General features: G+C 41.0%; 1 protein-coding gene across 1 annotated transcript in view; it reads right to left on the bottom strand.

Annotated features, from left to right (window-relative positions):
* PLXDC2 (plexin domain containing 2) overlaps positions 1-13,115 on the bottom strand; it is an 811,301-nt gene that overhangs the window by 730,896 nt on the left and 67,290 nt on the right. The gene's annotated exons all lie outside the window — the stretch shown is intronic.

Here is a 13,115-nt window from a genome sequence, read left to right as displayed (position 1 = left end):
ACTGATAGGTGGCTCTGATAGGTGGCACTGCTGGGCACTGATGGGCGGCACTGATGGGCACTGATGGGCACTGGTAGATGACACTGATGGGCATGGATATGTGGCACTGGGGTGCAGCACCATTGTTAAGGCAGATTGTGGGCACTGATGGGTGGCACTGTGGGCACTGATGGGTGGCACTGTGGGCACTGCTGGGTGGCACTATGGGCACTGATGGGTGGCACTGACGGGGCACTTATTTATTAATGAGGTGGCACTGGCAGGGGGCAGGTGGGCACTGGCAGGGCTGGCCGTGATCGGGACTGATGTCCCGATCATGGCCGCCGGTGATCGGCTCTTTTTTTTCTCCTCGCGCTGTCAGCGCGAGGAGGAATAATAGCCGATTACCGGCTCCGTTGTATCACATGATCAGCTGTCATTGGCTGACAGCTGATCACGTGGTAAGGGGTCGGGATCGACCCCTTGCTCGGATCCGTGATCAGGCGAGTCTCATAGACTCGCCAATCACAGAGCGCACTGCGCGTGCCCCTCAGGGGGCGCGCAGGCCGCTCGTGCACGGGACGACGTCAATAGACGTAGTCCCGGCAAAGGGGCGCTGTAGCCGTCATTTGGCTATAGCGTGGATCTCTAGTGGTTAATAAAGGAATTGTCGAAAACTCGTGTCTTTATTTACTTTTTGCACTTTTTTTTGGTGAATGGGTAGGGGTACAATGATACTCAATCAAAGGGGAGGCGGGATCTGGGGCCCCCTTTTTTATAATTACCTAGTTCTACCCCATACCTCTTTCTTTCCTCTGCAGCTGTTGTTCATTACTCATCATGCTGTGTTGGAGTGCTTAATGAGTAACAGCTGAAGGCTAAACAAAGGGTTAAAATCTCAATTTAAGTAATGGCCAGTATAGGGGTTTCTGGCAATGTTGAGCCTCTAAAGATGAGGACTCTAGATGCAGCCCAAAGTCCTTCATATGGGTCATGGTGAGTAACTCTTTTGCCGCATACACACTTTCCGTCAGAAAAGGTCCGGTGGTCCTCCCGACGGAGTTCCGACCGAACAGACTTGCCCACACACAAACGGACCAAAGTCCATTCATTTTGAATGTGATGGCGTACGACGGGACTAGAAAAGGAAGTTCAATATCCAGTAGCCAATAGCTGCCCTTGCGTCATATTTGGTCTGTCAGACCAGCATACAGACAAATGGTTTTCCCAATAGAAATTGATTCCGTTGGACAGATTTGAAACATGTTCTATTTCTTGGTCCATCTGAATTTTTGAAAAGAAAAAAGTCAGACGAAGCCCACACATGATCATAATATCCAACGGAATTATTCTATCAGACCTTTTCTGCCGGAAAGTCCGATCGTGTGTACGCGGCATTTCACTTCTTGGAAGTTCATTTAGTAAATTCCTAGGTGGATTCTGACAACATCTGGAATACAGAATATTTAACTGCATCACAATTGTTCAGTTGAGGAATTTTCAGGTGCTCAGAGAACAAAAGGAAAAGGGACCATGGGTCACTGGCAGTAAAAACTTCATCTTCTCAATAAACCTTTCTCCAGCCTTCACAAAATTTTCAAAGGATATAAAAAGCATCCTGAGCCTGGGCTGTTTCTGGGTTTCAGCATAACATTATTCCTGAAAATATGTCATTGGAACAATGGCTGTTATCATTCCAGACTATGAGTGAACACTAGCCTTTTTGTCAGTGTACCAAGGCAAGTGTTTGAACTTTAAACTTGGCATAATGATTAGGATAACTGTGGGAGCTGATGGGGATGCTGCAGATGTTCAGCAATTAATTCTTTAGCATTATTTCTGGGAATCAAAGAGGTCTCCAAGATTCCAGGCAGTGGACACAGAGTTTTATTACATCAAATATTTCACTCCCCAAGAGAAATTTTGTAACTCTGTGTTTGAGAGAAAACATATCACTAATTCAATTTAACTTATAATAATAAGGACAGCAACTAATAATATTTTTTTCTTGGGCTGCTGGTGGTGTGATTTAAAAATCTACAAACAAAAAAAAAAAGAATTGCAGAAAATAATGCTTTAAGTTGATAAACTGCCAACATTTTGCTGCTGAGTCTGTTTATTTTCTTTTTTGTCATGCACATTATTGTATTAGAGGAAAGTGAAACGCTGTATAATAAATAACTTTACATTATTTAAAAATAAACCACATTTTTTGCATTATAAATTCTTATTTTCTTTCAACATTAACCTAATATTCCAATGGAAAAGCAATGCAAGCGGAATCCAATATTGAGAGATATAGGAGGCTGTTATTGCTGAACCTTGATTCTTAAAATGCTTGTTGTTCTGGTTATCGTGCATATTTATTGGCTTCAATACTTTCAGGGCTTCCGAAAAAGTGCAAGTAGGAAAGCAGGAGCTATATGTTTACTTTAAATTCACCTTCTTCATATTTGTTATTATATGATTGGCATGCAAGCCAGGCATATAGCATTTTCAGAAGGGTATCTGCAATATTAGCCTACATAAGCACAGTTTTACTTTAGGCACTGAATTTGTTAGGCAAAATAGGTGCATAAATCTAAAGCTGAAATCCAAGGACAAATCTTTGAACCCTGACGCCATTCCTAAAAAAAAAAAAAAAAAAAAAAAAAAAAAAAAAAAAAAATGGTGACAGTCCCCGACTATGCATAAGTAAAAATACAAATTTTAGTAAAGTGCTAATTAAAAATACACCATTTAATATGTAAATAGAGGCAGGTTGGTAATCAGACTTCCTTGTTTAAATGCGAAAAGTAGTCACCAGCTTAGCCATGTTGTCTGGCAGGGGTGCTTAGATCACAACACTGTCCAAACAGAACTATACACATTTATGCAGGCAAGATAGTTTACCACGGCTGTTTTTCTCTGAGAATAGATGCAGGAACTCCCCCCTTCTGAGTCACCCCTTGTCTCTGCCCTCTTCCCCCTTTCGAGCACTGTCCCTGGGTTCCACCCCCAACCCTCCTCCCAGTACCACCCTCTTTTAGAGAATACCGAAGCAAGTATCATTTTGTGGTGCTAAGTAGTTTGTATGGAATTTGTTAATGATAACAAGAAACGCAATAAAATAGATCCCCTGTAGCTAGCTAGCAATAGCTCCCCCCCAGCAACATTAGATCCACCCCAGTAACAATAGGCTCCCAACAGCCAGCAACAATAAACCCCCAGCAACAACTGACCTCCCCGGAAAACAATCGATCCACCCCAGCAGCCAGCAAAAATGACCCCGCCCTCAACAGTAGATCCCTCCCAGCAATGATTGACACTGCAGCAACCCAATACCCACCCCTAGCAACAATAGATCCCCACCAGCATTAATAGACCCTCCAGAACGCCTTGCCTTTTTATACATTCAAAACATACTGTAGGTATAAAATATATTTCCAAATTTATTAATCACATCATACAAAAGTTTAAAAGAATCACATATAATAAATAGTACTGACCTCCACCTGATAGAACAGCTTTGGGATGAATTAGAGCAGAGACTGTGAGCCAGACCTTCTCATCCAACATCAGTGCCTGACCTCACAAATGCTCTTCTGGAAGAACGGTCAAACATTCTCATAGACACACTCCTAAACATTGGGGACAACCTTCCCAGAAGAGTTGAAGCTGTTATAGCTGCAAAAGGTGGGCCAACTCAATATTGAACCCTATGGACTAAGACTGGGATGTCATTAACCACTTCCATACCAGGCACTTTCGCCCCTTCCTGCCCAGGACAATGTTCAGCTTTTGCACTGTGAATGACAGTTGGCGCTGTCATGCATAGGCTTGTGCAATTCGTTCCGTAACGAATCGAAATTCGGCCGAATTTTGCATCTTTCGGACATTCGGATGCATCCGAATAAAAAAATAACGAATAACAACGAATACGAAAGAAATATAACAAATGAATTTGAATGAATTCAAATGAATTCGGTAATTCTTTAAAGATTTAATGAAACAAAAGGTCAGCTCAAAGTAAATCTTATAGTCCAATCAGCTAATTAATTTTGTGCCGGAGGATGGATTACTGGCAAAGTGCATTCCTGAGAACTGAGTTAGAAGGGTGTTGTATTGTATTTGATCCGAGGAGAAGAGACGTTGTCATTGTGTGTTAAAAGATTCAATAAACAAACGACTTTCCAAACTACGAATCATTATCACGAATGTCTATACATACATAAATAGCGAATTTCAACTAATACGAATGAATGAATTCGACACTCTGCGAATAATAACGAATTATCTGAAAACGTATTAACGTAACATAACGAATATAACAGAATGAAATGATGTATTTTATGAATGACAACGAACCGAAACTAAACAAAATTTTCCGTTGTGCACAAGTCTAGTCATGCAACACTGTACCCAAACTACATTTTTATAATTTTCTTCCCACGAATAGAGCTTTCTTTTGGGGGTATTTGATCACCACTGGGGTTTTTATTTTTTGCTAAACAAACTAAAAAAGACCAACATTTTTGAAAAAAAAAAAAAAAAAACTGATGGGCATTGATAGGCGGCACTGATAGGGGACATTGATGGGCAGCACTGATGAGGGGCTACTGACAGGCATTACTGAGTGGCATCTGAAGGGCACTGGCAGGCATTACTGATGAGGCACTGATTGTCAATTTTATGGGCAATGATTGGCACATTTATGGGCATTGACAGGCGCTCTTTATTGGGCACAGGCTGGCAGCTGATGGGCAGTGATTTCCAAATGATGGGCATATCTGATGGGGCTGTGCTGATAATCAATCAACCAAGCAATAATCAACCGTCGATGGCCTCTCCCTGTCAGCTTGAACCAAGGAAAGCTGTTTACCGGAACTTCCTGGTTCACGTGATGATCAGCTGTGGTAAGAAGCCTTAAGAAGCCTTAAGACGAGGTAAGAGAGTTGCCTCTAAGTGTAGCAATACAGTTATATTTAATGAAGGTACAACATTTAGCAACTCACATGGCTGATGATTAAAAGAGGCACATCCAAGTATGCAAGCAAAGTAAAGCTGTCTGCTATCGTGACTGGGAAGACTACCCTGCAGTAGAGCGATCTTAAAGAGAGTCTTAAACCACTCGTGGAGCGGTGCGCGGAAGAGATGATGTCAATGGCGATGCGGCGGGTGGTCTATTTGGACATCTTTACCCCAGATGCCTGTATACTTAGATGTGCCTGTTTTAATCGTCAACCATGTGAGTTTTCTAAATGTTGTACCTTCATTAAATGTAACTGTATTGCTACACTTAAGCCCCATACACACTATCAGATTTTCTGCTGATTTTTTCCTTCATATTTACCAAAGCCATATAATATGAGGTCAAACCTTAGGAGTTTCAATTCGTATGCAATCAGGCAGGCCCTTGCAATACATGGCACTAGTTGTATATCAAGACATCGCTTATTAAAAATGTTGGCTTGTCTTTTAAACGCTCTCTAACCAAGTTACTCTCAAACCAAGGTTTTACTGTATATTGATTGTTTTGTGCTAAAGTTATAGCGTCTACAAACTATGGGATAGATAACTCTGACACTAATGCCGCGTGCACACGACTGGACTTTCCGGCAAACTAGGTCCGATGGTCTTCCCGACGGTCTTTCAGGGGTGTTGACAGACTTTCCGAACGAACGGACTTGGCCACACAGGAAAGTCCATTCCAAAGTCTGTTTGTTTTGAACGTGATGACTTAAACGGGACTTTCAATTGCCAGTAGCCAATAGCTGACCTTGCATTATATTTGGTTCATCAGACCAGCACACAGACGATTTGAGTCCATTGGAAATTGAGTCTGTCAGATAGATTTGAAACATGTTCTATTTCTAGGTCCGCTACATTTTATTTCCGAAAAATGAACGGATTAGCTCACACACGATCAGATTGTCCGACGGACTAATCCCGTTGGAACTAGTTGGAAAGTCCAGTCATGTGTACGCGGCCTTAGTGACACTTTTTGAGGACCAGTGACACCATACACTGATCCCTGTATAAAATGACACAGGCAGGGAAGGTGTTAAGTCTAGGGGGCAATCAAGGGATTAAATGTGTTCCCTGGGAGGTGTTTCTAACTGTGGGGGGAGTTGATTCACCGGAGGAAAATAAATCATGATTCAGCTTAGCTGAAACACCATCTCTCACTTTTTCTCCCTGACAGATCAGCGGTGTGATTTGTTTATATCGGCACGCTACTGCTCCATCTCTCCTGTGAATGATCGGCGGGTCGCGGTGGCCCTCGGAACTGCTGATTGGCTCCTGCTGTATCCAGTCACTGCAGGAGCGGCACCCCCCCTAATCCGCGTGCACGAAATCACATACAGGTACGTGATTTTGCGCACCCGGGCCGCCCTGCTGCAGTAAATGTAAGTGGGGTGGTCTGGAAGAGGTTAAAGGACTTTTTGAAACATTTGATGGTTAAGAGCATAAGATACAGGCAACGCGTTTCTTAGGAAAAAATCTCTTCCTTCTTCAGTGAGGAATATGCCGGTAGCTACAACATTCCATTAAAAGGGATGCATGGATAGGGTAGAGTGCAGCATTTGCATTTTTACTTATATTATCCTATATTAACGTACCTTTTAATGTCTTGTATAAATGTAGTTTGTTGGTTCCCTGTTAAGTCGACACATACAACTTTTGTGAAGTTTGGCTGTGATGATAACTCATAGTCTAAACAGTATTTTGGCTCAGATGTCTGCTGGCTACATTCCCTTCAAACATGTTATGATGTTTGCAGCTCTGCATATCAAATGCAAACCTTAAGATACTCTGTTGATGATAACATCAGACAACACAGTCCGGACCCCGCCTGAAGCTTCTGCTTCCTGACGTTCACCCTGGTGCCTTCAAGATTCTTTCTCCTAAAGCTAACCGAGCTGCTAAGAAATTCAGTAACGAGCTCAGAATATCAATTTATTGGAGAATATCTTATGCTATGCAACTGCAAGCAGGAAAGAAGCACCTTAAACCATATATTTACCCAAACACTTAAACCAAACATGGCGTGCAGCAATTTCTTTTATATGTCCTGCTTTCAGTTAAATAGTAAAAGCAAAGTATATACACAGGCACTTCCTTCCCAGAGTGACAATCTTACACAGTTCAGCTCGTAGGCAGTTGGTATGTTGTGCAACTGGTTCTGCACTTGACGGGTGGTAATCTTTGCTCTGGCGGGTGGTAGCGTGGGTAGTATGGCAGTTATCTACAGATTACTTACTTCCTGGTTAGCTGCCAGAGGCAAACATCATCCACATAATTGCTGGTTACTTCTGCTGCTAGGGGAACCATTAAGGGGACTGACTTGTCTTCTGCAATGGGCTCCAGACAGCCATTTTGGGGAAGCCTGTATTTATTTGGACACAATGTTCTCCTGAAATTTGGGTAGCCATATTGGACACAGAGAGACTATATATAACCCATGCTGGGTTGTTTTGGTGGCCCGCAATGTGGTAAATGTGGAGTCATCATAGACAGACACCTGCTGGTAAGGGTAATGTATACTGTAACGATATGACATACTGGACATCAAAAGCTGTAGTCACCATGTTTAGAACCTTTGGGCGGCCATGACAGCTTGGCTAACCATGTAACATTACAAAAAAATCTGAACTCCCTCCCGCCCCCCTTGTGTTAGGAATGCATAGTTTTAGACTTCAAAGGAATAGTTATCTCAACAGAGAAAGCAGAACCAGGGTAGGTCAGTAAAAACAGCTCATGTGGGCCTGGCAGGATGTTCAGGCCTGTCTTAAAACTGTCACCCCCTCAATTCAGATAACCAGCAGATACCGGCCATAAATGCCTGAACACACATGGTACTTAAACAGTGGAATAAGTATGAAATTTTAGCATGTTTCATAACTTCCAAAGTAATAATAGCACAGCCATAATATGGTCATATTTAGTTTCCTCAGATAATTTGTAACATTTCAAGTCCAGACACCCCTATATCTGGTCATATGGGAAACCACTGGTACCCCTTATTCCTCCTACTCAAACTAGACATTAGAGACATGGCATGTTTATAAATATATAAATATTTTTGTAAATATCACGCTGACCAATAATATGGATATTTGCCGTCTATAAACAGTAGAGATGCAGGCATATGAATATGTATCACAAAGTGTACCTGGGACATGGTCATGAGTGTAGACACCTCCCAACAACCAGCCCATAAACAAGATGACCAGATGATTGGTCACTGGTCGCTGTCAACACCCCCTTTGAATTGACAGAAAAGAGTAGAAGCCAAGACACTGGTCAGTTCTCCTTTTACCATCCAAGCAGGAAGATCTGCCAAGTTTGAGAACTGATTACCCAGTTTATCGATCAAACTCTGATCAACAATCGGACATTAATTGCAAGTATTCTTCCTCCCCAATTCTACCTTATTTCTTTGTGGCTGTATATTATCTTTATCCCTTTGAAACATCTTTTTTTCTGTAAATGTTTTATTTGCACCAACTCTGACCCTTTTCATAATAAACCCTTATGTTGTGTTAACCTTGTCTCTGAAGCTCTTAATGCAAGCTATAAACCAACCTGCCTCTTGAAGAGCGCTACTGTTGTAGAGTAAGGCTTCTGAGCAGACCTGTCTGTGGTGGCAGTGTGTGTTGCAGACACTTATTCCACGGAGGTGGTGGCAGTTAAAGGGTTAATTGCATAATTATCCCAGTGACAATCGCTCTTAGGCTGTTGGCACCTAGATTGTGGTCCCACAAGCTGGAAAATCTTTGTGCTGGGTGCAGCTGAGAGTGGCATTGTTACGTAAGTGACAGCGTGGTGTGAGGTTGGCCGGTCCTTCTTCGCGAGTTAGCAAGGATGGCAGGGATCTGACACCCGCACTCGTCACATATACTAGTCTAGGGAAAGGTTCCAGAGGAGTAGAGATAGCTTAGAAATGGGCCTGAATCTGGGAAACTTAATTAAGCCTTAACTTTGGGCTTTTTTGGTGGTTAACACTTACTATAACTTATGGCCCTCATGTCTAATATACTGTGCTTGAAATTATTCACTTGGGATATATATATACACCTATTTTATCTTGTAATTGATGGCCTATTTCTGCATTTTTTTTTCAAATGTTCTGCTGTAGAACAGGAGAGAGCTCAATACAGGGGTTACTCCAGAATTTACCCTTGAGCACAAAAAATGAAAGGGACTGTTGGGATACCCAAATGGAATAGTCATAAATAATAAAATTTGAATTGCTATTTATTAAATAATTTATAAAAGAAGCAAACAGCAAGGTCGGGGAACACGGTCACTCAACTTGAGTGTGTCCCCCTTTATGTGGGGTCCTCCATAATTATTGTAACCCCTATTACTTTGAAAAATGTATTGTCTTTTTGATTTCCTTGCTGTTTGCTTCTTATTATTTAATAAATGTAAATTCCAATTGTATTATTTATGACTATTCCATTTGGGTACCGCAACAGTCCCTTTCATTTTTTGTGCTCAAGGGTAAATTCTGGAGTAACCCCTGTATTGAGCTCTCTCCTGTTCTATTTATGCTACTATGGGATGATGGTACCCCCCCTTATCTTTGTTTACAAACACTTATTGAGGTGATACAATTTCAAATGTTCTGCTGTATTATCTTTCAATGTATAAATAAAGATTTCATAAAAATAAAAAAAATGGGCCAGAATATTCCCGGATAGTATGTGATGTTTGAGAAAGAACAACTGTCACATAACCTACTATCCAGATTGGTGCATCCTAGCTTCAATCCCCTCTGGAAGTACCTTTTTCTGCTGCAAGATGTCCTCAATCTGATGGCCAGCATCGTTCAGCCCATTTCCTCTTAGCACAGGCATTCCTGGCCCTGTCCCAGCCTGTGACTGGACAGTGAAAGGAGAATCAGCACAGTGATATGCTCATCTCTCTCTCCTCCTTTCAGCATGCATCTTGTTAGCACAAGAATTGAATGGCTCCTTGTAATTCTTCTTGCTCTCACATGCCAGCCCTTCTGTACAGGGGCTGCAAGAGACTAATATTGGATCAATTTTGGGTACAATGCTTGCATTTAAAATATGCATTTAACAATGTAATACTGATTACAGAGCTGCAATAATTCATGTTGTTTATATTAGCCTGGAATTCAGAGTTTTCTTAGAATTTGATTACCAAACCATCCAAATATAAGCACCTAGTCATGGTTTTGAAAGCTGCAACCAAATTCAAACCAACGGTGGTCTACCCACTAGCAGGAATTGCTCAGGCCAACTTACAGTCTCCTGCTGAAGTGCACCCATGTGTAAGAAACATGAAAATTACAAAAAAAAAGGGGGCGCACCAGTCTTGTGCTTTATCTTTGGCACCGTTTCTTAGCAAAGGAATAAAATAATAGTTACAAAAGGGTTGCATTCACGAGCATACAAGATCACTTTAAACCCCAGCCTGAGAACAGCTATAGAACTCTGATGTTCAATAACTGGACCTGGATGACACATTTTGGACAAGACAAGAGCTTACACAATTCATGGCGTATACCCCCTTCTTCAAAGCTAACTTGTCAACCACATTTTCAGCATTTATATAGTAATGACCCACGAGTCCTAAGACACCTCCTAAAGCCCCATACACACTATCAGTTTTTCTGCTAAGTTTTTCCTTCAGATTTACCAAAACCATATAATAGGAGGTCAAAGGAGTTTCAATTTGTATGCAATAAGGCAGGTACACTTGCACTACATGGTTTTGGTAAACCTGAAGGAAAAAGGAAAAAATTTGCAGAAAAACTGATAGCGTGTATGGGGCATTAGATTCAGCTCTTCAGAGCAACTTTTCAAGGTCAAATTTTGGAAACAAGTTCAACTTGTAACAGCTCCACATTAGTTTCACTGAGGAAACAGTACATAGAGTATTATTGTATTGCAGGTGTATTTTTTTTGAACCAGAAGAAGCGAGATATATAAAAAAAAAAAAAAAAAAAAGCCTCCCCTTCCTTGTAAATAAAACGTTTCATTTCTGTCATTTTAATTGCCACCGCAAGCCCTCCAAATGTGAAAAGGAGAGATATTGGCTCTCACCGTCCACTTAGAGCCCTGTTAAGGATGATGTTTTGTGGATTTAGTGTTGCAGACATTCTTTCTGCTTGATAGCTTCCCTGTAGAACCGTGCCTGTTGTTTTGTCACTGCCACTTTGATAGATAAAAAAGCAGCATGTGTGGATACGGGCCATTGCTCTTGCCGCTAATAACCTGCCAGGTGAGCATCAAACATTGTAACAGCAGAATAACGATGACTAGTTTGGGTGGAAAAATTCAGCAACATGTGGGAGAAGATCCTCTTCTTCGTAGCCAACGCTAAATTGCAAGCGGAGGAGGTTTATTCCAGACAATATTGGTTTTACCAGCTTTAAGTGGTACAGGAAAGTGGTATTATCTTGTAAGCCTTTCCGTGAGATTTATTAAAGCTGAACTCCAGCCTTACATTCAGTCTTGTACAGCTGTGCAGGCTTCTCTATCATACTGCAATTGCTTACTCCAATTTTACTGCAAACTATGAGCTTCTCATAGTGTGCATTAGAAGATGCAGCACGTCAGATAGAACTTTGATTACTGGGGAAGTGGAAAATCAGGTAAGTGCTTTTACCCCTACATTGTACTGCCCCCCCCCCCCCCCCCCCCCCCCCACACACACACACACACACACTGAAATGGGAATTTTCAGGTTTCTTGGAGTTGGGCTTTAAGGTATGTAATGAAAACACAAAGGTTTCAGAAATGTCATTCCCAGGAAGGCAAAATATAAACAGGCCACAAACCAACAAGCAAACCAAAGAAATGTAAAAAAAAACTAAAAAACATTTAAAACAATTAATGTCTATTTACTAATGCTAGAAGCATAAGGAATTAAAATAGTTAATGTTTATTGAGAGTTTAGTTCTTTAAGAAATTTACCACTACTTTTTCTTTATATTGGCTATTTAAAATATAACATGCAATAAATATTCGGTTGGATAAAAGTTCTTGTGCATTAAAACATAGCTTTTTTTTAATCCAATCAGCAGTCTTGAAATGTGTTCTTGATCAAGATGTACACAGCAGGGCCCGTTTTTTTTTTTTCTTTTATGACAAATTCACATTAAAATTCCTTTACTTACAGTGAACATGTCTGAATATAATTATTCTAAAGGCAACCACAGATTATTTCTAAATTGTGACTATTTTAAAACACTAAATTGAGGCTTGTAATTATGAAGTTTTAATGGATTCCAATTATGTTAATTGCTGCTCATTATTAATATTTTTGAATATTTATGTACAAGTCAACTTAACTTAGAGAAATTACTATATTGCCCCCTTGGCCCATAATAGTGGGACTAATTATGTTTAAAGGACTAAATATAAAAAAATGCGCTTCACAGTTTTCACATGTTACCCCCCCCCCCCCCATTTGTCTGTTATTGGCACAGCTTTATTAGACGGCTCTCCCGTGCCAGCATTATGGTCTCCAGTTAATGCCACCAGTGGGCTTTGGACAGCCCAATATCTGTCTTGAATTTATGGTTAGGACAGGCATTTAGGCTATGTCATGCCAATTTGTTTATAACTTAACATAGTGGTGAGAAAATCTGCCTGGGTTCAGTTTCCAAACCTTGCAGCAAAAATGATTGAAGTCTATGGGGGGGGGGGGGGGGGAGAGGGGGGGTAGGTATTCATTTCTGGTCATTTGTGGGGCTAATAAGAAAGTTATTGTCAAAAAAGTGCAAAAAATTTAGCGCTAACAAAATATATACATCAACGAAAAATGTATAGAAAGTTCAAAGTCCAACATAATAGAATGAACAAATGTATGAAATGAAGAATCTTTATATAAATCTCATAGAATGAGTCCCAATAAATGAAACTAGGTTGAGATCCACAACGAAGTGATAATCTTCAAACGTGCTCTAGTGCAATGAGAAGCATCAACAGTAGGTGAATCCGAAAGGGGAATAAGGTTAAACACCCTTACCAGAGCAGCTGGACCCGGATGTCAGCGACACAGAATCGTAAGAGCTTGGACACACAGATCAATGGTTCTTTCAGCTGGGTGCAGGTACCCGGAAACTCCAGAGATGTCTTCCGACGACCTCATAGATCTCGATTAACTTGAAAAGA

Source organism: Lithobates pipiens, unplaced genomic scaffold (genome assembly GCF_037356315.1).
Source record: "Lithobates pipiens isolate NorthernLeopardFrog02 unplaced genomic scaffold, aLitPip1_a1.2 Scaffold_19, whole genome shotgun sequence".
NCBI classification, from domain to species: Eukaryota; Metazoa; Chordata; class Amphibia; order Anura; family Ranidae; genus Lithobates; species Lithobates pipiens.
Note: the sequence above shows the minus strand (reverse complement) of the source record. Positions and strands in the feature narration are given on the sequence as shown.